Source organism: Schistocerca cancellata, chromosome 3, assembly GCF_023864275.1.
Source record: "Schistocerca cancellata isolate TAMUIC-IGC-003103 chromosome 3, iqSchCanc2.1, whole genome shotgun sequence".
NCBI lineage: Eukaryota > Metazoa > Arthropoda > Insecta > Orthoptera > Acrididae > Schistocerca > Schistocerca cancellata.
In genome coordinates, this window is record NC_064628.1 from 459,962,204 (window position 1) to 459,986,029 (window position 23,826).

Below are 23,826 nucleotides of genomic sequence, written 5' to 3' on the forward strand. Positions count from 1 at the left end.
TCTCAACCAATTTTAAAATACCCTCTTCATAAAAACTTGACGCCTGCTCCGATAACCAAGAGTTCACTGCCGTTTCCACGTCGTCGTCGTTGTTGTAACGGTTGCCACTGAGATGTTGTTTGATGTGGAGGAACAGATGGTAATCGCTAGGCCCAAGATCAGGACTGTAGGGTGGGTGGTCTAAAACTTCTCAGCCAAAGCTGCCCAATAAATCACCAGTCTGACCTGCAGTGTGAGGTCTTGCATTTTCATGGAGAAGGACAATACCCTTTGTCAGCATGCAGCTTCTTTTGTTTTGAATCGCTCTGTATAGCTTTCTCGGGGTTTGGCAGTATGCTTCTGCATTGATAGTGGTTCCTTGTTGCATGAAGTCGACCAGCAAAACACGATGCCTATCCCAAAACACCGATGCCATGATTCTGCACTGGGAAAGAGTCTGTTTGACTTTCACCTTTGCGGGCGAGTATGTGTGTACCCACTCCATGCCCTGTTGGTTCGATTCGGGCGTGATATGCGAGACCCTTGTGCCGGCTTGTGTGGCCGAGCGGTTCTAGGCGCTACAGTCTGGAACTGCGCGACCGCTACGGTCGCAGGTTCGAATCCTGCATCGGGTACTGATGTGTGTGATGTCCTTAGGTTAGTTCGGTTTAAGTAGTTCTAAGTTCTAGGGGACTGATGACCTCAGAAGTTAAGTCCCATAGTTCTCAGAGCCATTTGAACCATTTTTGAGACCTGTGTCTCGTCTCCAGTAACGATCTGACTCAAGAAGCCGTCACCTTCTTCGTGATAACGAGTCAAGAACTTCATCTCACACTCAGATATTTGGTTTTCGTGGTCCTCTTTTAGGAGCTTCGGGACCCAACGGGAGCAGAGTTTCCTAAACTTTAGTTGTTGAGAAATAATGTTGTAAAGCACTGATCTCGACGCGTCAGGAAATTCGTTTGAGAGACCTGTTATTGTGAAGCGCTTGTTCTCACGAATCCTCGCTTCAACTGAAGCCACCAAATCGTCTGTAATCAAAGTAGGGTTACCGGACCAGTCCTCATCATGGACATTGTCACGGCCATCTTTGAATTCTCGTACCCACTTACGTACTTTGCTTTCACTCATAACAGTATCACCGTACACTTCCCAAATCTGTCGATGAATTTCTGCAGCAGACAGGTTCCTTCCTGACAAAAACCGTGTCACTGAGCGAACATGCAGTGGGAGAGTTGATAGTCTTAAACAGTTTAGAAAGCACAGAACAGAACCGTACATGTTAGCTACAGAGCTGAAACTGAGCACAGTTGTTCCTGAGGCATGCCGGTACACGACGCACGTGCTGGTTGCGGTATGATCGCGAACTACTAGTGTCTACAACAAAACGGACCTTAATTAAAAAACACGCCATGTATTTTATGACCTCTCTAGCTCAGCCGTAGCTACTTATTTTGCTGCCCACATGACATAGCTCTTCTGGCGCTTTAATATCTCGTTTCGTAATCCATTTATGTATCAATACCTTTCTTTTAACGTTCTATTAAAACACTGCTTGTCCCCTTCAACTGCTCTTGTATGTCCTTTGAAGTCTCTGACAGAAGACGGTATAATCCGAAAGCCTCAATGATTTTACTTCCCCTTTGTGGACCTTAATACTTGTAACAAATTTCTCCTTTGGTATCCTTCACAGCTTGTGCAGTGTCCCACTTCATTCTCAATTAATGTTCTATAGCATTCCGCAGGAGATATGTATTTTCAGCAAGACAATGCACCATTCCCAAGTTGTCAAACTTGTTTTAAGAATACTCCAGAAATATAAAGGTGCTTGCGTGCCACCGTAAACCACGCGATCCCATTTCTAATTAGCAAAATGGTTCAAATGACTCTGAGCACTATGGGACTTAACTTCTGAGGTCATCAGTCCTCTAGAACTTAGAACTACTTAAACCTAACTAACCTAAGGACATCACACTCATCCATGCCCGAGGCAGGATTCGAACCTGCGACCGTAGCGGTCATGCGGTTCCAGACTGAAGCTCGGCCACACTGGTCGGCAAACAGGTCTCGCATATCACGCCCGAATCGAAGCAACAGATCATCGAGTAGGGACACACACACTCGCCCGTAAAGGTGAAGGTCAAACAGACTCTTTCCCAGTGCAGAATCATGGCATCAGTGTTTTGGGATAGGCATCCCGGCCGGCTCTAATTAACAAATCATGCAGATTTACATGACTGGAAGAAAAAATTGGTTGTTCGTACGACACATTCTGTGACATCAACAGATCACTAATTTAGTACTAAAATGAAGTGTGGGGAGTAAAAATCATAGAGGGAGACCACGAGATGAATCCGGTAAGCAGAGTCAGAAGGATATAGAATTCATTAGCTATTCAGAGATGAAGATGTTTACATAGGATAGAGCAGGCTGTTCCAGCTCGTAGGCTCCGTTGTGAGCCGCGGAGCGCTCCCTGCTCCAGGGAGCCGTGTCGCTCGCTGTGACCATTCAAGTGGGCCCGCACGCCGGCAGGTGGCACGGCAGGCTGAGGCAGGCGGCAAGGCAAGCGTTTTGATGTGCCAGTTGCGTCTTACAAGATCGACAACCTCATACTTTTAGCTCCTAAGACGTGGTGACATGCTACACCAGGAAATACGATGTTCAGGAAATAAATAAGAAACAACTGTTTTATAAGAAATTGCATACTAAATTTATTGGGCCTCTGTAGCTTGACTTTTCTTTTCATTACAAGATCGAAAATATCAGGCGTCAAAGTGTTCACAGCGGTAATGCGGAGGATGGCCTTCATTGTTGCATCCTGAAGAAACGATCGTTCCTTACTTTTTACTCTTTTCATTGCTGAGAAAAGCTGCTCACAACAATACGTAGATCCAAACATGCTCATGATCTGAGCAGCATTGTTGTGAAGCTTGGGAAATGTTTTTTGCTGTAATGAACGATACCATCATGACAAATCCAACATGTTGTAGCACCTGTCTTTCAACAAAGTTGAATTTTGCTAATCAATAATCTCCAAATGAAGGATGATGACAAGTCATCGGGGGAAACTGAAAAAGGAATGCTGAACACCTTAAGTTCCATTTCAAAACCAGTGAGGTCTCGGAATCGTGTTTCAAACGACTTGATGAGCTGCTTTAACTTTGCTTGGTAATCGCCGAAAGTAGTACCTTCAGGTAGTTTTAAAGAAGCACGACGATTGAAGAACGTTAAATGTCCATTATTCATATGCCTCTCAAATAAACGTAACTTTTGCATGAACGCTTTGATCTGGTCGTGCATGTCAACTATTAGCTGCCCTTTGCCCTGCAATGACAGATTTACATTATTTAGATGCATAGTTATGTCAGCTAGGAACGCCAGCTCTGATATCCATTTTATATCTTTCAGAAAACGCATTTCTTCCCCTTTCATTTCGAGAAAAAGGGTTATTTCCTCACGAATGGCAAAGAAAACATCAAGAAATTTTCCCCGACTCAGCCAACGAACTGTACTGTGGTAAGGTATATCCCCATACTCTAATTCCATATCTTTCAGGAATCCTTTGAATTGGCGATGATTCATACCGTGACGCCGCACAAAATTCACACACTTCACGACATCTTTCATTACGCCACCTAGCTCTATTGTTTCAGCGCACAGTGCCTCTTGGTGAATAAACAAAATGTCTTTCCCGAAATCGTCCCTGAGTTTATTTTTCAAACGAGAAGCATAACCTTGGTGACACCTGATTGTTTGTGGTGCACCGTCTGTCGCTACAGAATGGAGCTTATCCCACGGCAAATTCATATTGTCCACTGATTCACAAACAGCTTCAAAAATGTCACGTCCTGTTGCGGTGTAATCGAGTGGTACCATATCCAAGAGTTCTTCAGTTACTTGCAGCTCCACGCACAAAAACTGCAAGCTGAGCACAGTCCGATATATCGGTGCTTTCGTCAAGCACTAGCGAAAATGCAACAAAGCTCTCCGCCTTTTTCCTGAGCTGTGTCTCTAAATCCGCTGCCATGTCTAGGATTCGACGAGACATTGTTTGCTTCGACAGGCAAACCCCTTCAATTGCCTGCACCTCCCTTGGAAACAAACATTCTGCAACGGCTACCATGCACGATTTTACGAATGGTCCCACCGAAAACGGCTTGCCACTCGTCGCAATGATGTGAGCCACCCTGCAGCTTGCTCGAATTGCAGACTCAGTAGTGTTTTCTCCGCTCTCATTCACCTGAAAATTATAAACGCATTACAGATCACGAACTATGTTGCATGTTTTGATACCCTCCGTATTACGAAACCGTTTTTAAACTTAACGTCTCCTGGTACGTCGTTATTAAACCTGGCCACCAGTTCTCTGCGTGCAACGCCTTCTACCTGATCGTAATGCGCTGCGTGAAGACGTGTATAATGTCGTTGTATATTGTACCTCTTCGCAGAATTAATTACTTTATGACATACAAGACACTGCGGACGACCATCCCTCTCAATGAATAGAAAGGTATCCTCCAATACAGGTACAGGGCTCCCGCGGCTAATCATAGCTGTCATTGAACACGGATTATTGCGTCAGTTGCGGCTGCATGCGGCCAGGGGGCAGTGAGTTCGCTTTCCCCCTCCACGCGGGCTCCGAGCTGCCGCCGTGAGCGCTCCGGAGTGCTCCGGCTCCCTGGAGCTCGGTTGGAACAGCCTGGGATAGAGCATCACGGAGAGCTGTATCAAACCGGTCTTGGACTGAAGACGACAACAACGACAATAGCAACGTCGATATATACCCACCAAAACACACAGAAACACAATATTGTAATAAAATTCTATCTACATGGTACGGGCTCCTCAACAGTCCCAAAAACTGGAAGTGCTTGACAGACAAGTGGGTTGGCTGTAGACGGAGATGTAGATATTACAGCGGTGGGATCACTGAATGATGCAGTAGAAGACGGTGGCTTGCCTCTTGAATAATTTTGAGTTCTCATTTCTTATACCTCTTGAACAGGAGATTCAGATGGGGTGGCAGGGTGTCGAAGTGTGTAGGCAGTGTGTCAGCGTATTGGAGAGGGTATACAAGGTGCGGAGGGGAGAATATAGTTGCAGTGTGCGTGCTTATAGGAGGCTGGACAAGGTAGAACCTTGAGGCAACCAGAACAAAAGTCAGAGATACGGGAGTAAACGTGGTTGATTGGATGTGAGCGGGTCTATAATCTGAACAGTAGACCAGAATGCTATATCCGGCTAAAGACTGTTCTATAACTGTATTTTCCTGGAGTATTTTCTGTTTCAACGAATAAGAAATGGTGGATTTTATTTAATTACATTACTGGACATTAAAATTGCAACACCAAGAAGAAATGCAAATGATAAACGGGTATTCATTGGACAAATATATTATACTAGAACTGACATGTGATTACATTTTCACGAAATTTGGGTGCATAGATCCAGAGATATCAGTACCCAGAACAACCACCTCTGGCCGTAATCACGGCCTTGATACGCCTGGGCATTGAGTCAAACAGAGCTTGGATGGCTTGTACAGGTACAGCTGCCCATGCAGCTTCAACACGATACCACAGTTCATCAAGAGAAGTGACTGGCGTATTGTGACGAGCCAGTTGCTCGGCCACCATTGACCAGACGCTTTCAATTGGTGAGAGATCTGGAGAATGTGCTGGCCAGGGTAACAGTCGATCATTTTCTGTATCCAGAAAGGCCCGTACAGGACCTGCAACATGCGGTCGTTCATTATCCTGTTGAAATGTAGGGTTTCGCACGGATCGAATGAAGGGTAGAGCCACGGGTCGTAACACATCTGAAATGTAACGTCCACTGTCCAAAGTGCCGTCAATGCGCAAGAGGTGACCGAGACGTGTAACCATTGGCATCCCATACCGTCACGCCGGGTGATACGCCAGTATGGCGGTGACGAATACACGCTTCCAATGTGCGTTCACCGTGATGTTGACAAACGTGGATGCGACCACCATGATGCTGTAAACAGAACCTGGATTCATCCGAAAAAATGACGCATTGCCATTCGTGCACCCAGGCGCATCGCAGGCGCTCCTGTCTGTGATGCAGCGTCAAGGGTAACCGCAGCCATGGTCTCCGAGCTGATAGTCCATGTTGCTGCAAACGTCGTCGAACAGTTCGTGCAAATGGTTGTTGTCTTTCAAACGTCTCCATCTGTTGACTCAGGGATCGAGACGTGGCTGCACGATCCGTTACAGCCATGCGGATAAGATGTCTGTCATCTCGACTGCTAGTGATACGAGGCTGTTGGGATCCAGCACGGCGTTCCGCATTACCCTCCTGAACCCACCGATTCCATATTCTGCTAACAGTCATTGGATCTCGACCAACGCGAGCAGCAATGTCGCGACACGATAAACCGCAATCGCGGTAGGCTACAATCCGACCTTTATCAAAGTCGGAAACGTGATGGTACGCATTTCTCCTCCTTACACGAGGCCAACTGCTATTTGTGTATGAGAAATCGGTTGGAAGCTTTCCTCATGTCAGCACGTTGTAGGTGTCGCCACCGGCGCCAACCTTGTGTGAATGGTCTGAAAAGCTAATCATTTGCATATCACAGCATCTTATTCCTGTCGGTTAAATTTCGAGACTGTAGCACGTTATCATCGTGGTGTATCAATTTTAATGGCCAGTAGTGTAGTTGAGGTTGGGTAAAGTAATGAAGTTCGTGATATGTAGAACCTTTAGGACTGAAGGAATTTTGGAGATTGGAGGAGATTAAATGTGTTGTTGGATGCTGATAAGTGTTAACTGACCATCCACTGCATCCATTCTGATATAAGTGTCAACGAAAATAATTTTAGAGATCGTCTTTCTTTGTCATATTCTCACAAATCACCCAACTGTGAAACATTCGAATTGTAAGATTAAACTGTTGCAAACAGAACTTGAAATTATCCTGTAAGATAGGTCAACTTTCAGCTGCTCAAATTTTTCTTGTCTGATTATTCACGAGTGTGTTTGATAAACATAATCTATCACCAGTAACTGACGTTGGAGGTGAGGACAGTCTTTGCTCAGTCGAGATGTTGTTGTTGTCTTCAGTCCTGAGACTGTTTTGATGCAGCTCTCCATGCTACTCTATCCTGTGCAAGCTTCTTCATCTCCCAGTACTTACGCAACCTACATCCTTCTGAGTCTGCTTACTGTATTTATCTCTTGGTCTCCCTCTACGATTTTTACCCTCCACGCTGCCCTCCAATGCTAAATTTGTGATCCCTTGATGCATCAGAACATGTCCTACCAACCGGTCCCTTCTTCTTGTCAAGTTGTTCCACAAAATCCTCTTCTCCACAATTCTGTTCAGTACCTCCTCATTACTTATGTGATCTAGCCATTTAATCTTCAGCATTATTCTGTAGCACCACATTTCAAAAGCTTCTATTCTCTTAAACTATTGATCATCCACGTTTCACTTCCATACATGGCTACACTCCACACAAATACTTTCAGAAACGACTTCCTAACACTTAAATCTGTACTCGATGTTAACAAATTTCTCTTCTTCAGAAATGCTTACCTTGCCATTGCCAGTCTACATTTTATATCCTCTCTACTTCGACCATCATCAGTTATTTTGCTCCCCAAATAGCAAAACTTCTTTACTACTTGAAGTGTCTCATTTCCTAATCTAATTCCCTCAGCATCCCCCGACTTAATACGACTACATTCCATTATCCCCGATTTGCTTTAATTGATGTGCATCTTATACCCTCCTTTCAAGACATTGTCCATTCCGTTCAACTGCTCTTCCAAGTCCTTTGCTGTCTCTGACAGAATTACAATGTCATCGGCAAACATCAACGTTTTTATTTCTTCTCCATGGATTTTAATACCTACTATAAAGGCACATTTGCATGCCGAGCGTGAGTTTCCTCGGAAACGCGAAATATTAATTAAATGAATAATCAGTGACAAATAAATAAAGCCTATGGCACACAACTGCAGCGCTGTGTCGCTGATAAAACAAAAGCACAATTACGTTACTCTTATGTTTGATTAAGAAAGGAGAGAGCTCTGGTAGAAGTGGTGCGAGAAGCACGTATTTTATTCTATTGTCTGGCACACCGCCATATTTCATGTTATAGAAGAATACTGCGAGTTGCAACCAGACTAGGCACTCGATTCTGTAAAGAATTTATATTTATAAAATAGACAATCACCTCTGTACGACGTATTGGCATGGCTGGCAAATTATTGAAATATTGAGATTTAGATTATGAGTCCGCACCTTCCGCAGCAGTCTTTGGAAACGATTTATTTACGAAGTCCGATTATTTCAGTTTTATTTCACGGTCAACTACGAGTAACATTGCCTTTACGAGAAAGCCATTGTCAAGCGTCTGATACCGAATAATTAAACGTCCACGTTCCAGATAAGCAAATATTAATTACAATTACAATCACAATCACCATCATACAGATAGAAAAATTAATATTTAAATAATATTTTTTATTTTATTTATTTTATATTGGCGACTGCGTGTCGGACTTGTTATTTTGTCATTTGTTACATTGTTCTCTTTGTTTCATGTGAAAAATCAACTTTCTGGACCTGGACGTGAATGTATGAGAGATAACAAAAAATCTGAAGATATTTTCCAATTCTAAAATTTTGCGGGAAGACGCAATGAAACTTCCAGCAAAATAAGGTAAGACGCAGCATCTTTGCATTAGCAGGCTTGACCAGACGTATAATTCAGTGTATTAGCTTTTCAGTAGATTCTGTAGTGTTTCTTTCGTGCATAACAGTTTTCAGTGATAAATTTCATTCTCAGTACTTTTCCTTAAACAATAACGTATGCAACAATACCAATACATGAGAGTACAATATGGCCGACTTCTGTACGATACGTAGTAACATGGACAGCAGCCATTACCAATAATCTCAAATTCAGTTTATATTTTTAAATTAACAGACAGCCATTGTTGCTACGAGCGATTCATGCTCAACTGCATTTTATTTTAAAATCAGTGTCAAATATTTTCTTGAAACATATATCACGTGTGGCATGGTAATAAGTAGAAATCAATACGCAAAAATGGAACAGCAAAGACGTACTATTCAGACGCAATCCGACTCGGACGAGAGACAAATGTTAGAAAATGACTTTACGACAGCAACCGGTAGTGACGATTTATCAAACATTGACGCAAGTGTTGACGGAAATTTTGGCAATAGACCGTCCACTACAAAAATTTCAAAGTCTCAGTCAGAGCCCATGTTGATGCATGACGTCACGTCTAATGACGCGACGGGGGCACAGACCTTGCAAACAGTAAACATTGCCGACATGTTACAAATGCTAATGAAACAAAACGCCGAAAACATGGCAACCTTACAGACACAAAATGACGCAATTAAATCTGACCTCATAGCACTCAAGACAGGTAATGACACTTTATGTAAAGGTGTGGAACTTATAGAGGCCACACTGACCAAACAGATGACTGAACTCAGTACTAAATTTTCCCAGCTTAATACGAGACAAGAAAAGACTACAACTGACGTAGCACTTTTACAGACACAAGTAAAAAACCTTAATGTCACGTGTGAAGTTCTTACTGAACAAATTCAAACATATCCTTCAGTACATGACAACCTTGAAAAACGAATTACTGACGTACAGAATAAATTTGACAATGTTGAACAACACCTGACTGACATCTTACAATCTGATGCCACAGCTCATTTTCAAAATATTAATAAAGAATTTCATGATTGGGTAGTGAACAAAGACAAACATTTTGATAGATGCTTACGTGAAAATTTGCCAACAATTGTGCACGACTCCGTAGCGCAATACATTACTAATAACAAACAGCTGATCAGTGACGCAGTACAATCCGTCACTGCACCCATGAGACAATTCACCGATCGACCACAGTCTGAATGTAACGAAAATATCAGTCAAAATGCACAGTTCAGGAACCAATATACATTCGAGTATGACACACACATACCGCACACGACAAACACACAAGAACAAAACACACCACGACTACAACACATACCACGATGTGCAAACACAAACACAAGCTATTATCATGGTAAACCACAGCAACATTATCGTAATTACTCGCCAGCTGAACATACCAGTAATTACAGTGGAATAAATCCATATCACAATACGAAGGAAGAAGAAAGCTCAATGAAACACAGGCAATTTCAGATTTTTATCCCAGAAAAACGAACCATTCATCCGGTGATTTTTCTTAAATCTTTTAGTAACGCATTTCCACGCACTTGGAGTGACCGAAAAAAGATTTCATATATTGTCGGTTACATCCAAGGCGATGCAGCTGTCTGGGCATACAGTCAAGCTGACGTATGTACCACGTACAGTGAGTTTGAGCGTGCTTTTCTGAACAAATTCTGGTCGCAATCCGTCCAGGAGCGACTCAGAAGACAAATTTTAGAACCTGAAATTTTTAACAGTAAAAATGGCAACTTACGCAGATATTTTGAAAAATACTTGAACATGGGACACTTTTTAGACGAACCAGTCGCAACGCGTGATATACTCCGTGCGTTGAAGGCCAAATTGCCTTTCAACATTAAAGAAAAACTCCTACATATCCCGGATGACGATTCAGATTATTTTTTAACAGCCTTAGATTCGGTTGACATGTTACTTGAAGATCAGCGCTTCGTGCGGCAAAACAGCAGCCACAATGTTTACACTAGTGGTATGCAAAACATGCAGGCTTGCCAACTCAATTCTGGCGCGCCCACAGTTGGATACGCGGTACAGCAAAAACAGCAAACTCACATGCCGTTTCAATACGAAAATCACAATCAACACGCGTATTCCAATACAAACAATAGTTACAACAGTAATAACACTTCATGCGGCAATCCATACAAAAGGCACCGCGGTAATAACTACTACGGTAACAACGGATACAAAGCCAACAACAAAAACACAAACAGAAATAGAAATAATAATAACTACGAGCCAAGACAGCATCAAGGTTGGACTCGTAACGATCAGTACTTCCATTCAAACTCTGCTTTACCACAGCAGCCACCAGGACAAAATTGGAGCATACCTTACGACCGACAGGTAAGTTATAATGCGCAACAGCAACAACAACCGCAAAAGTTTGGAGATCATAATAGGCAATATCCGAATGTGAATATAATAGAAATGACACCTGATGCACAACCTCAATCTGTGTCAGTACCTAGTACAAATGCTAATCCAACAAACTAGAAACAGTCACTTCTATGTCCCAGGTCGTGGGTGAAGAATTCTTGCGGGGCGACTGCAATGTTAATCAGTTATTTGACACCACACTTGAACAACAGAATAATGATATGCCGAATAATTCTAAACAAAAATTACCTGTTTTATTTATAAGATACAACCACAATGAGAATATATCAGATGAACTTTTACAAGACAGTACACAATGTCGTTCAAACACAAATGAAATTGTTTTAGCATCTACTACTGGTGTAGTAGGTGGGATTCCAACTACTATTATCCTAGATACAGGTGCAGCTGTGAGCGTTTTGTCTTTTAATTTCTATAAAAAGATGTGTGAATTGGAACCTGTGCCTGAGTTTCCTGCCCAAAACTGTAAAATAACTACTGCACTAGGTAATAAGTCATGTAGGGTTACGAAGCAAGTTTTTGTAAACATTAAAATAGGTAATGGAACCGTACAATGGCCATTCCTGGTTGTACAAAACCTTGCGACAAATTGCATATTAGGAATAGATATTATGAGCGAGAAGGACTCTATTATAGACTTCTCCAAAGGTAAATGTATTTTAAATGATAAAGGCAGTGTAATTATTATTGATTTGGACAGGAGAACTCTAAAGCATGACAAACACTGTACAGGGTACAAGGTTCAGTTAGTACTTGACAATGACATTCAAGATATGCAAACACACTCATCTGACACAGAGCTAATGGACTTGAAAACATTGCTTGATCATAAGATAAGTGAAGCTACAGCTCTCAGTGTACATGAACGTATAAAACTACAGGAAGTGTTATCCAAATATTTACAAGTTTTTACCAAACGATTAGGTGTTATCAACACGTATGTATACAAGATTGAAGTTAAGCCTCACAAGATCTTCTACCACAAGACATATAACGTACCGTTATCTCAACGACCTGCTGTGTGGCAAGAATTAAAACAAATGTTAGACTGGAAGGTCATTGAACCATCCACCTCACCTTATTGTAGTCCTCTACTTGTTGTCAAAAAATTAAATGGAAGCATTAAGTTAGTGTTAGACGCACGAGCAATTAATGAAATAATTTTACTGGTTCACACAAAACCCGAAAATTTAGAAGAGCAATTACAGAAATTTCTAGATGCAAAATATTTTTCCACAATAGATCTCGCTAATTCGTTTTGGCAGGTGGGTATCACTCCTGATTCACGGAAATATACTGCATTTATGTTCGGGGGGCGAACCTATCAGTTTTGTGTTCTACCTTTCGGACTGAATGTCAGCTCTGGGGTATTCATTACAGCCCTGGATACTGTGCTTGGCGATGATTTAGTTGAGACAGTCACACACTATGTAGATGATATACTGATAGCTACACAGTCTTGGAAGGAACACGTTGACACACTTCAAAGAATTTTAGAAAAATACGCACACCGAGATCTTAGAGCATTTCATGCTGAATAATGTCAAAGTCATACCCATCAAAATATTGCTAAGCAACTCGAAAAACTCTGTTCTTACAACACAGATAATAAGTAGTGTAGAAATTTTCATTTCAGCGGTTCCAGAGTCGCAGTTGAAGGCAGAAGAACTCTTCTTTCAGCACGCGCCACCACCTGGAAGACGGAATATCAAAATAAAATTTATGATTACGTAGCAGTGAATGATATATTAATTTTTCACGGAACATTTGTTATTGTAGGTACCACTGACTTGGTATGACACCTGACGAACCGACAGACGTCATCTATGAAGCGATCTTTTACTTTGAGAAATAGATTAGACGCACATCTCTCAACACGAAAAGCATCTATCAGTAGTCAAGGCCACACAGACACTCTACACACACGCGCAAAACGCGAGGAATCGAACATTTTCTCTCTCTTACTATTTTGAATATTATCGAGTAGTGAAAACGCCTGGTCTTGCCTACTGATGTAATGAATGTTGTGTCTAACCTATCTTAATTTCAGATGACATCACGTGACACAATGTAATAACCTATAGCTATGTAATGATGATGCAAACATGTTTATGTGCAACTGTATTATGTTTATGCTAAGAAAATATGTGACGTGTGTATGTATAATTACTTATTTTTTTAAACTGATGTATCATGTAACTGTTACTATGTAAAAATTTGAACAAGACGAGTGCCAAAAAGACATTGCATAGTGAACCTCTGTTCACGGACATTAACGAACATTACTAACTCTGCAACTACGCAGAAACCTATGTGAAAGAAACGGTTAATGCCATTCATTATGCAGCGTATCTATGTAAACGCGATGAATGATTTCTTTGATTAATAACTACGAACATTTAGGTGAGCTATATTCAGCAAAAAACTGAAAATGTGAAGGGCATAATTCGTGCATCGTCTAGTGACATTACTACAGTACCTAACTTCAAGATGTTAACTGGATTAAATGGACACAAAGTGCCTGTCCAGAAAACAACACGACGGGTGGAAGAATTTTGGTTGGAACTTCAGGGAATGAAATGTTCTCGAAATGTGACGGACACTCTTACCTGGACTGTCCAAGGATCGACGCCAGCTATGTGCCGTCCGAGGTTCTGCAACCAAGCTTCCACGGAATGTAAAAAAAAAAAAAAATATTGTGCAGCAGATGAATATGAACTGTAATAACGACACGATGTGTATAGGTCAACGCACCTGAAACATACGGACATTTTTCTTTGAAGTATTTGTTTAAATATTAATTATTCTATCTGTATGATGGTGATTGTAATTGTAATTGATATTTGCTTATCTGGAACGTGGACGTTTAATTATTCGGTATCAGACGCTTGACAATGGCTTTTTCGTAAAGGCAATGTTACTCGTAGTTGACCGTGAAATAAAACTGAAATAATCGGACTTCGTAATTAAATCGTTTCCAAAGACTGCTGCGGTAGGTGCGGACTCATAATCTAAATCTCAATATTAGAATAATTTGCCAGCCATGCCAAAACGTCGTACAGAGGTGATTGTCTACTAAACATAAAAAAATTACACAGTTAGTTAAATCAGATATATTCAATGAATAAGCCTACAGTTCATAATCCTACTTACTTTTATAAATGTAAATTCTTTACAGAATCGAGTGCCTAGTCTGGTTGCAACTCGCAGTATTCTTCTATAACATGAAATATGGCGGTGTGCCAGACAATAAAATAGAATACGTGCTTCTCGCACCACTTCTACCAGAGCTCTCTCCTTTTCTTAATCAAACATAAGAGTAACGTAATTGTGCTTTTGTTTTATCAGCGACACAGCGCTGCAGTTGTGTGCCATAGGCTTTATTTATTTGTCACTGATTATTTATTTAATTAATATTTCGAGTTTCCGAGGAAGCTCACGCTCGGCATGCAAATGTGCCTTTATATTGCCCCCTGAATTGCGAGGCGAAAGGACACACCTGCAGGCGAGCAATTCACCTAAAGGCACAAGAAAATGTAAAAACTATTTACATGACCTACATTATACACATTATATACAAAATTTGAATGACGCGGGTGCGCCGTAAAAGTTCTTATGTTGGCAGATAGAGTGCGCGCATGCGCAGAAGCGTCTGTGTGACTCCGACACTGCCGTTATATTGTACAGTTAGATCACGCGGCACAGTATTGCAGTTCATATTGTTCGTGTGCACGCGTTTCTCAGTCGTTGCACAAAGAAAATATTCAACCAAGATTACATATGAAGACTACATTCTATGACAGGTAACTTAGTTTTAAATTTACAATATTTGTTATAACACAATACAACTTAGATTGTTGAATGTTCTTAGTTACATAGTATTGTTTTGAAATACTTCAAAGAAAAATGTCCGTATGTTTCAGGTGCGTTGACCTATACACATCGTGTCATTATTACAGTTCATATTCATCTGCTGCACCCCCCGACTTAATACGACTACATTCCATTATCCCCGATTTGCTTTAATTGATGTGCATCTTATACCCTCCTTTCAAGACATTGTCCATTCCGTTCAGTTGCTCTTCCAAGTCCTTTGCTGTCTCTGACTGAATTACAATGTCATCGGCAAACATCAACGTTTTTATTTCTTCTCCATGGATTTTAATACCTACTCCGAATTTTTCTTTTGTTTCCTTCACTGCATGCTCAATATACAGATTGAATAACATCGGCGACAGGCTACAATCCTGTCTCACTCCCTTCCCAACCGCTGCTTCCCTTTCATGCACCCCGACTCTTATAACTGCCATCTGGTTTTTGTGTACAAATTGTAAATAGCCTTTCGCTCCCTGTATTTTACTCCTGCCATCTTTAGAATTTGAAAGAGAGTATTCCAATCAACATTGTCGAAAGCTTTCTTTAAGTCTACAAATGCTAAAAACGTAGGTTTACCTTTCCTTAATCTATTTTCTAAGATAAGTCGTAGGGTCAGTATTGCCTCACGTGTTCCAACATTTCTGCGGATCTTCCCCGAGGTCGGCTTCTACCAGTTTTTCCATTCGTCTATAAAGAATTCACGTTAGTATTTTGCAGCTGTGACTTATTAAACTGACAGTTCGGTAATTTTCACATCTGTCAACATCTGCTTTCTTTGGGATTGGAATTATTATATTCTTCTTAAAGTCTGAGGATATTTCACCTGTCTCATGCATCTTGCTCACCAGGTGGTAGAGTTTTGTCAGGACTGGCTCTCCCAAGGCCGTCAGTAGTTCTAATGGGATGTTGTCTACTCTCGGGGACTTGTTTCGACTCAGGTCTCTCAGTGTTCTGTCAGACCCTTCACGCAGTATCCTATCTCCCATTTTATCTTCATCTACACCCTCTTCCACTTCCATAATATTGTCCTCAAGTACATCACCCTTGTATAGACCCCCAGTCCTTCCACCTTTCTGCTTTCCCTTCTTTGCTTCGAACTGGGTTTCATCTGAGCTTTTGATATTCATACAAGTGGTTCTCTTTTCTCCAAAAGTCCTGTAGGCAGTATCTATCTTACCCCTAGTGAGATAAGCCTCTACATACTTACATGCTCAGAGCCATTTGAACCTTTTTTTTCAAATGATTCATTTTTCTGACGGTGAGCAGGAAGATCAGCAGTGATTCCTTCTCATGTCGGGAATATTTTGTTAGTACTCTGGTTATCAAATTCCTAGTACGTCTCAGAATGTTTATAGAAAACTGCCCTGATTAGAACGTCCACTTCCAAACTGTGAGTACTGAGCCATGACAGTGTTATTTTGATGCTATCTGACTTTGCTGTAGGAGCACTTTACAGTGATCGCGTAGTTTGTGCAACGGTTAATCAAAGGGCTTAAATGAATTTTTAAAGACAATTTAATGATCCAGTTCCACATTAATGAATCCACTACTTGAGTTAAGAAATGTCTAAATGTTCCATGTTATAGACGAAAGATGTATGTGCATGTTTGTCTCAGAATTGTGTGTTACATACTTTTCCACACAAAGATTGTAAATACTCAGTAACAGAATAACACTGAAATAAAGCCGAAATATCATTAACTCTCGGAAGTTGTAGACATAAGCTTATTTTTCACAACCTAAAAGAATCTTACGAAAGCACTACTATCAATCTTGTGCCGAATAAATGAGAACTGACCGTACTTGCAACACATAGTGAATAAATACATTTGCTAAAGCCAAATGGCCATCGTAAACTCCCCACCGAAGTATAATTCGTAATAGTCCATTAGCATATGGGTTACTAAATAGAACAGTTAAATAAATGCTATCAGTTTAATAAAGGCAAAGAGCGTAAATACATTTACAGACATGTAAATTACTGATTATTCCGACTAAAAACACAGCATATAGCGCAGCGAAGAACATAGTTAATTTTAATGAACCACGTGACATTCTATTCTACTATGTAATTTATACACAAATTATTCAAGAAAGTAATAGAAATACGAAGAATCGTTAGATGAACGAAGGAGGGGTTTATGTAATTCGCCTATGATTGACTTGCGTAATATAGAGAAAACAAATTCTGCCCAAAACAAATTCTGGTCCACGTAAATCGACTGGATGCCCCACAGTAAAAAACATGTTGAATAGTATCACCTGTGATGCATCAGTACAGAGGTGAATTCTTTGCACTAATATAACAAGCCAGTCTGCGGTATGCCAGTGTGTTACCTTGTAACTTGAAGCTCGTAACCAGAGAATTCTGGAAGCAAATTTCATTCCAAGTTTTCACACACAAGGCCAAACTGTGGTCGCCAGTCGACAGCTTTGTCTACATACATCAGACCAGCCACAGACCAAAAAGAAGAGAAAATGCTTTGTGTCCCACACGAAAACTGAACACGCTGCCCTAGTATAGCCGTGCTCATCTCCTATTGGCCGAGACATAAAGCGCACCAAAGTACGTTGCTTAGACGACCTATCTCGACTCCCCCATGAACCATGGACCTTGCCGTTGGTGGGGAGACTTGCGTGCCTCAGCGATACAGATGGCCGTACCGTAGGTGCAACCACAACGGAGCGGTATCTGTTGAGAGGCCAGACAAACGTGTGGTTCCTGAAGAGGGGCAGCAGCCTTTTCAGTAGTTGCAGGGGGCAACAGTCTGGATGACTGACTGAACTGGCCTTGTAACACTAACCAAAACGGCCTTGCTGTGCTGGTACTGCGAACGGCTGAAAGCAAGGGGAAACTACAGCCGTAATTTTTCCCGAGGGCATGCAGCTTTACTGTATGGTTAAATGCAGCTTTACTGTATGGTTAAATGATGATGGCGTCCTCTTGGGTAAAATATTCCGGAAGTAAAATAGTCCCCCATTCGGATCTCCGGGCGGGGACTACTCAAGAGGACGTCATTATCAGGAGAAAGAAAACTGGCCTTCTACGGATCGGAGCGTGGAATGTCAGATCCCTAAATCGGGCAGGTAGGTTAGAAAATTTAAAAAGGAATTAGTGAAGCTCGGTGGCAGAAGGAACAAGACTTTTGCTCAGGTGAATACAGGGTTATAAATATAAAATCAAATAGGGGTAATGCAGGAGTAGGTTTAATAATGAATGAAAAAATAGGAGTGCGTGTAAGCTACTACAAACAGCATAGTGAACGCATTATTGTGGCCAAGATACACACGAAGCCCATGTCTACTACGGTAGTTAAAGTTTATATGCCAACTAGCTCTGCAGATGATGAAGAAATTGATGAAATGTATCATGAGATAAAAGAAATTATTCAGATAGTGAAGGGAGACGAAAATTTAATAGTCATGGGTGACTGGAATTCGGTAGTAGGAAAAGGGAGAGAAGGAAACGTAGTAGTTGAACATGGATTGGGGTGAAGAAATGAAAGAGGAAACCGTCTGGTAGAATTTTGCACAGAGCATAACTTAATCATAGCCAACACTTGGTTCAAGAATCATAAAAGAAGGCTGTATACATGGAAGAATCCTGGAGATACTAGAAGGTATCAGATAGATTATATAATGGTAAGACAGAGATTTAGGAACCAGGTTTTAAATTGTAAGACATTTCCAGGAGCAGATGTGGACTCTGACCACAATCTATTGGTTATGAACTGTATATTAAAACTGAAGAAACTGCAAAAAGGTGGGTATTTAAGGAGATGGGACCTGGATAAACTGACTAAACCAGAGGTTGTACAGAGTTTCAGGGAGCGCATAAGGGAACAATTGACAGGAATGGGGGAAAGAAATACAGTAGAAGAAGAATGGGTAGCTCTGAGGGATGAAGTAGTGAAGGCAGCAGAGGATCAAGTAGGTAAAAAGACAAGGGCCAGTAGAAATCCTTGGGTAACAGAAAAAATACTGAATTTAATTGATGAAAGGAGAAAATATAAAAACGCACTAAATGAAGCAGGCAAAAAGGAATACAAACGTCTCAAAAATGAGATCGATAGGAAGTGCAAAATGGCTAAGCAGGGATGGCTAGAGGACAACTGTGGTCATCAGTCCCCTAGAACTTAGAACTACTTAAACCTAACTAACCTAAGGACATCACACACATCCATGCCCGAGGCAGGATTCGAACCTGCGACCGTAGCAGTCGCGCTGTTCCGGACTGAGCGCCTAGAACCGCTAGACTACCGCGGCCGGCAATCATTTAAAAATATCTCGGCTTTCTACAGAATAAAATTGGAAAATATTTCAGTCTGCGCCCTCTGTAGTTCTTTAGCGGCAATTAAGATATGTATATTACTTGCTCCGTTTCCAAACATTTTCCACAAATTTTCATTGACCACCTCTTTCTGATTTTTTTGTACTATCAGTTCAGACAAGGAGAGAAAGAAGTTTTTGAAATGAGATGCCGAAGAAGAATGCAGAAGATTAGTTGGTTATGTCACTTAAATAATGAGGAAATACTGAACAGAACTGGGGAAAAGGGTATGGGTGGAACCACCTGACTACAAGAAGGGCACACATCCTGAGCCATCAAGATGTCGCCAGTTTGCCAATGGAGGAATATGTGTTTGTAAGGGGGGGGGGGAAAATTGTTGAGGTTATAATGGATGTAGACTGCAGTAATTAATCGGTGATAAAGAAGGTTTCTTTGGATAGACTAGCGTGGAGAGCTGCGTGTCAAACAAGTTTCTAGACGGAAGAACGCAAGTACAATACATATCCGCCATGATATCAGTCCTAGTCTTTCCGTAGCGGTTCTCTACTCTCACATGTGGCTAGGCAATATGCCTCAGAGGAAGACAGTGCCCGTTTTCCAACGGAATGCTGCGTCACAGTACCACGGCTGGTACGGCTAGAGAGCAGATATGTTCACGGCAGTTACACTGGGTGTTGTGTTGTCCTAATCATCATCATTTCATCCCCATCGATGCGCAAGTGGCCGAAGTGGCGTCAAATCGAAAGACTTGCACCTAGCGAACCGTCTACCTGACGGGAGGCCTAGTCACACGACGTTTATTAGTTACACTTTTGGTCCATTTAGTTGTTGGCGAGTATTCATTTGTGTGTTATAAAAATTGAATGAATTTTCAGCTGCCAAGATCCCTAAAGTTATGTGAAGGGTCGAAGATGGCAACAGATAATTATCTAAACCGATAAGCTATATGAATAAATGATTTTAGCGATCTCGACAGTTGAAATTTTATTCACTTTTCAGAATACTACTGATTGACCGCACGCTGACGATGTTAGATGTGTATAATCATTTGTGTAAAGAAGTTAGTTTGATTTGTTATTTATTTTCCTACAGTTTCACTTTTCTCCATTTTAATTCTTTTTAAACGTATCATCTGATTACGGAACTCTCAGAAGTCGCAGTTAGTCACGACGCGTTTTGCGTGAGAGGAAGAGGATTTCCTTTCTTAATCTCATTTCATTTTGTTCTGAATAGTAGGTACTAGGTAACTCACTGCGTCAATAATATTTGTCGTTCTGGGATTCCAACAGGACATTTTATTCGTGTTGTTCTCCACAGCGAAGGTATAATACATCTTCCGAGTTGCTGGCAGACTACTCCAGATATTAAACACTTGTTGAATGTGTCAGATAGAATCGGAGAGAGTACGTAAAGTTGGTAAGGTTCATCGCTGTTTCGTTTATATTGTGTGTGGCCCACAACAATTTATCATACGCAGCAGATGGCTATCCAAAACTCATAAGTGTCAACTTTTAATCTGGATCTGACGGTAAATTACATTACCTTATGTTTCCACCCGAGAAATGACTCCTTTGGCTTTTTCCCGTGAGATTACGTGCTTACGTTTTCGCACACTGTACACTTTCTTATTAACGAATTAAATGGCTCAAACTTTGCTTTTAAGCGACTAAATGCTAACACAGTTTACAGCGGTGTTAGTATTGGCGTCACAAAGAAACAGTGAGAACATTTCTCTAGCAGAACGGGAAGAAATGGGAAACAAATTGTACTAAGGACTCTTGTACGGTAGATACTATGATAATGAATACCACAACAGGCACTTCAGAAGATGAGAATGGTAAACTCTTAAATGTGCAGTCACACAGCTTGAAAAGAGAAGCATAGATACGAGGAAGGTAACTGTGAAGAAGTTTTTAGCAACAGAGATATACTTCAATTAATCGACGGAAGAATGAAAGATGAATGTTACCAAATAGAAGAGAAGTACAACTACATACGTCACTTGGTAATGAAACAAATAGGAAGTACAGGGAATTCAAGTCGAAATGGAAAAATGCAAAGAAATGGTCGTTGGAAGAACTGATAGAGGATCTAGAAAAGATAAAACAATCTTCGGTGAAATTAAAAGCTAATGCGTCAACATTAAGAGTGCAAGAGGAATTCTACTGTTAAACATAGAGAGGCAAAAGGTGGAAAGAGGACACTTAAGGTCTCTGAAAAGGAGCTGATGAAGTGAAGAAGAAATGAAGTCGTTATGGTGGACATAGGGGATCCAATAATAAACTTAGAGGTTTGAGAGACCTACAGTCAAATATCTCGGAAGGCATAGATAACACTCCTTCGAATTATCTAAACTCATTGGGAGAGTTGGCAACGAAACAGTTATTTAAGTTGGTGTGTAAAATCCATGAGACTGGAAGAATGTAATTCACGTACGCCCGGAGCAAGGGCAAGTAAGTGCGAAAACGAAGAATCCACTTATCAGCTCATGAATGAAAACTGTCGAAAAGGATAAAGAATAAAGGAAGAAGAAGTTTAGGGTCGGTTAGATGACGATCAATTTGGCTTTCGGTACGCACATTGCGCTCGAGGTTATTTACGAGTTGCATGGCTCAAAATTTGCTTCTAAGCATCTGAATGAGAACACAATTTACGGTGGGGATAATGCTGGTGTCACAAAAAACTGGTAACACTATTTCTCGAGCAGGAACGGGAAGACTGATTCTGCTATGTACTCTTGCACGAGAGGCAGTTTTGACGTTACAGTTGATAATGGAAGCCAGACATAACAAAAATCAAGACACATTCACAGTCTCTGTCGACCTAGAAAGAAACGTTGCCAATATAAAATGGTGCAAGATTCTCCGAATTCCTCGGGAATAAAGGAATAAGTTATAAGGGAAGGCTTTAAAGAAATCCGAGAGGGAAAACTAAGAAATGGAAACTAAGAACGAAATGGTTCAAATGGTTCAAATGGCTCTGAGCACTATGCGACTGAACTTCTGAGGTCATCATTCACCTAGAACTTAGAAATAATTAAACCTAACTAACCTAAGGACATCACACACATCCATGCCCGAGGCAGGATTCGAACCTGAGACCGTAGCGGTCGCTCGGCTCCAGACTGTAGCACCTAGAACCGCACGGCCACTCCGCCCGGCAAGAACGAAATGCTCGAACTAGAACTGGATAAGATTATTTTGGCCCTACTGCTCAATCTATACATCAAAGAAACAAAGACGGAAATAAAAGAAAGGCTGAATAGTGGGATTCAAATTCAAGGTAAAACGATATGATTGATAATATTGGCTGGTGATACTGGTGTCCTCAATAAAAAAAGATGAAAATTGGCAAACGTGTTTAATGGAAGGAATAATCGCACATTATATATTCAGGGTAAATCGAAGGAATACGAAAGTAATGAAGACTAGTAGCAGTGACATTAGCGATAAACTTATCATGACTGAGAACTACGAAGTAGACGAAGCGAATGTATTTTGCTCCTTTGGAGGCTAAATTACACATGCTGGACGAAGCAAGTAGGACATAAAATGTAGAACAGCATAGGCAAAGTGGGCGTTCCTGACCGAAAGTACTAGTATCAGACATCGCACTTCGTCTGTGGAAGACACTTCTGAGAATGTGCTTTTTGAGCATAGCATTGTACGGACGTGAATTATGGATTGTGGGAAAACCGGAACGGAGACTCGAAGCGTTTGATATGGGTTGTTGTGTTGTTATAGAGAACTGTTTAAAATTAGGTAAATTGTATTACTGTCTAACAATTGGCCTCGTTGGTGTTTGTCTACCAGGTGGAGCTGTAAACTCCGGCACTGGAGCCTCTCACCCCAGGAAGGCCCCAGGTCCAGTCAGCTTGCTATAAAATGAGTATCAGGTACCACTGTCGGTATTAATAGCCCGCAGATAGTGGAACGTGATGTAACCTACGAATGGACAAGGATTGGAAGTAAGTCGGGCGTAGTTTCTTCACATCAACTATTGTCGAAATGTGACAATTAACTATTCCTAGGCCGGCCTGTGGGGCTGAGCGGTTCTAGGCGCTTCTGTCAGGAATCGCGCGACCGTTACTTGTCGACCATAATATTATTGCACCTGGAAGTGAGGGCGCTGCGGTCGTAATATCGTCGGTTTTTATCGTGATATTAAATAAGGGCACATTGAATCGCTTGAAGGTATACACACAATTGTCTTGAAATCATTCACATTGCGATGCATTTTCCTTAGTCACGACTGCAACTGTTTTACTGTAACGTCACCGCGTATTTCTGATAACGGCCACGGGAAACCATGTGCAATAGTACTGTGGTCGGGTAGTATGTGTGATATTCTGTTTGCGTTATTATGACTGAAGGGAACAGAGAGGGTGCAAGCCAGTGATGATACGTAGTCATCTCCTCTAGAATAGCAGCTAGAGGGCCACTGACGGACGAATCACCATCAACAGGTTCCACTGCCCTCGCTACAAGAGCCGCGGTGGAGACGACTAGGATTTAATCT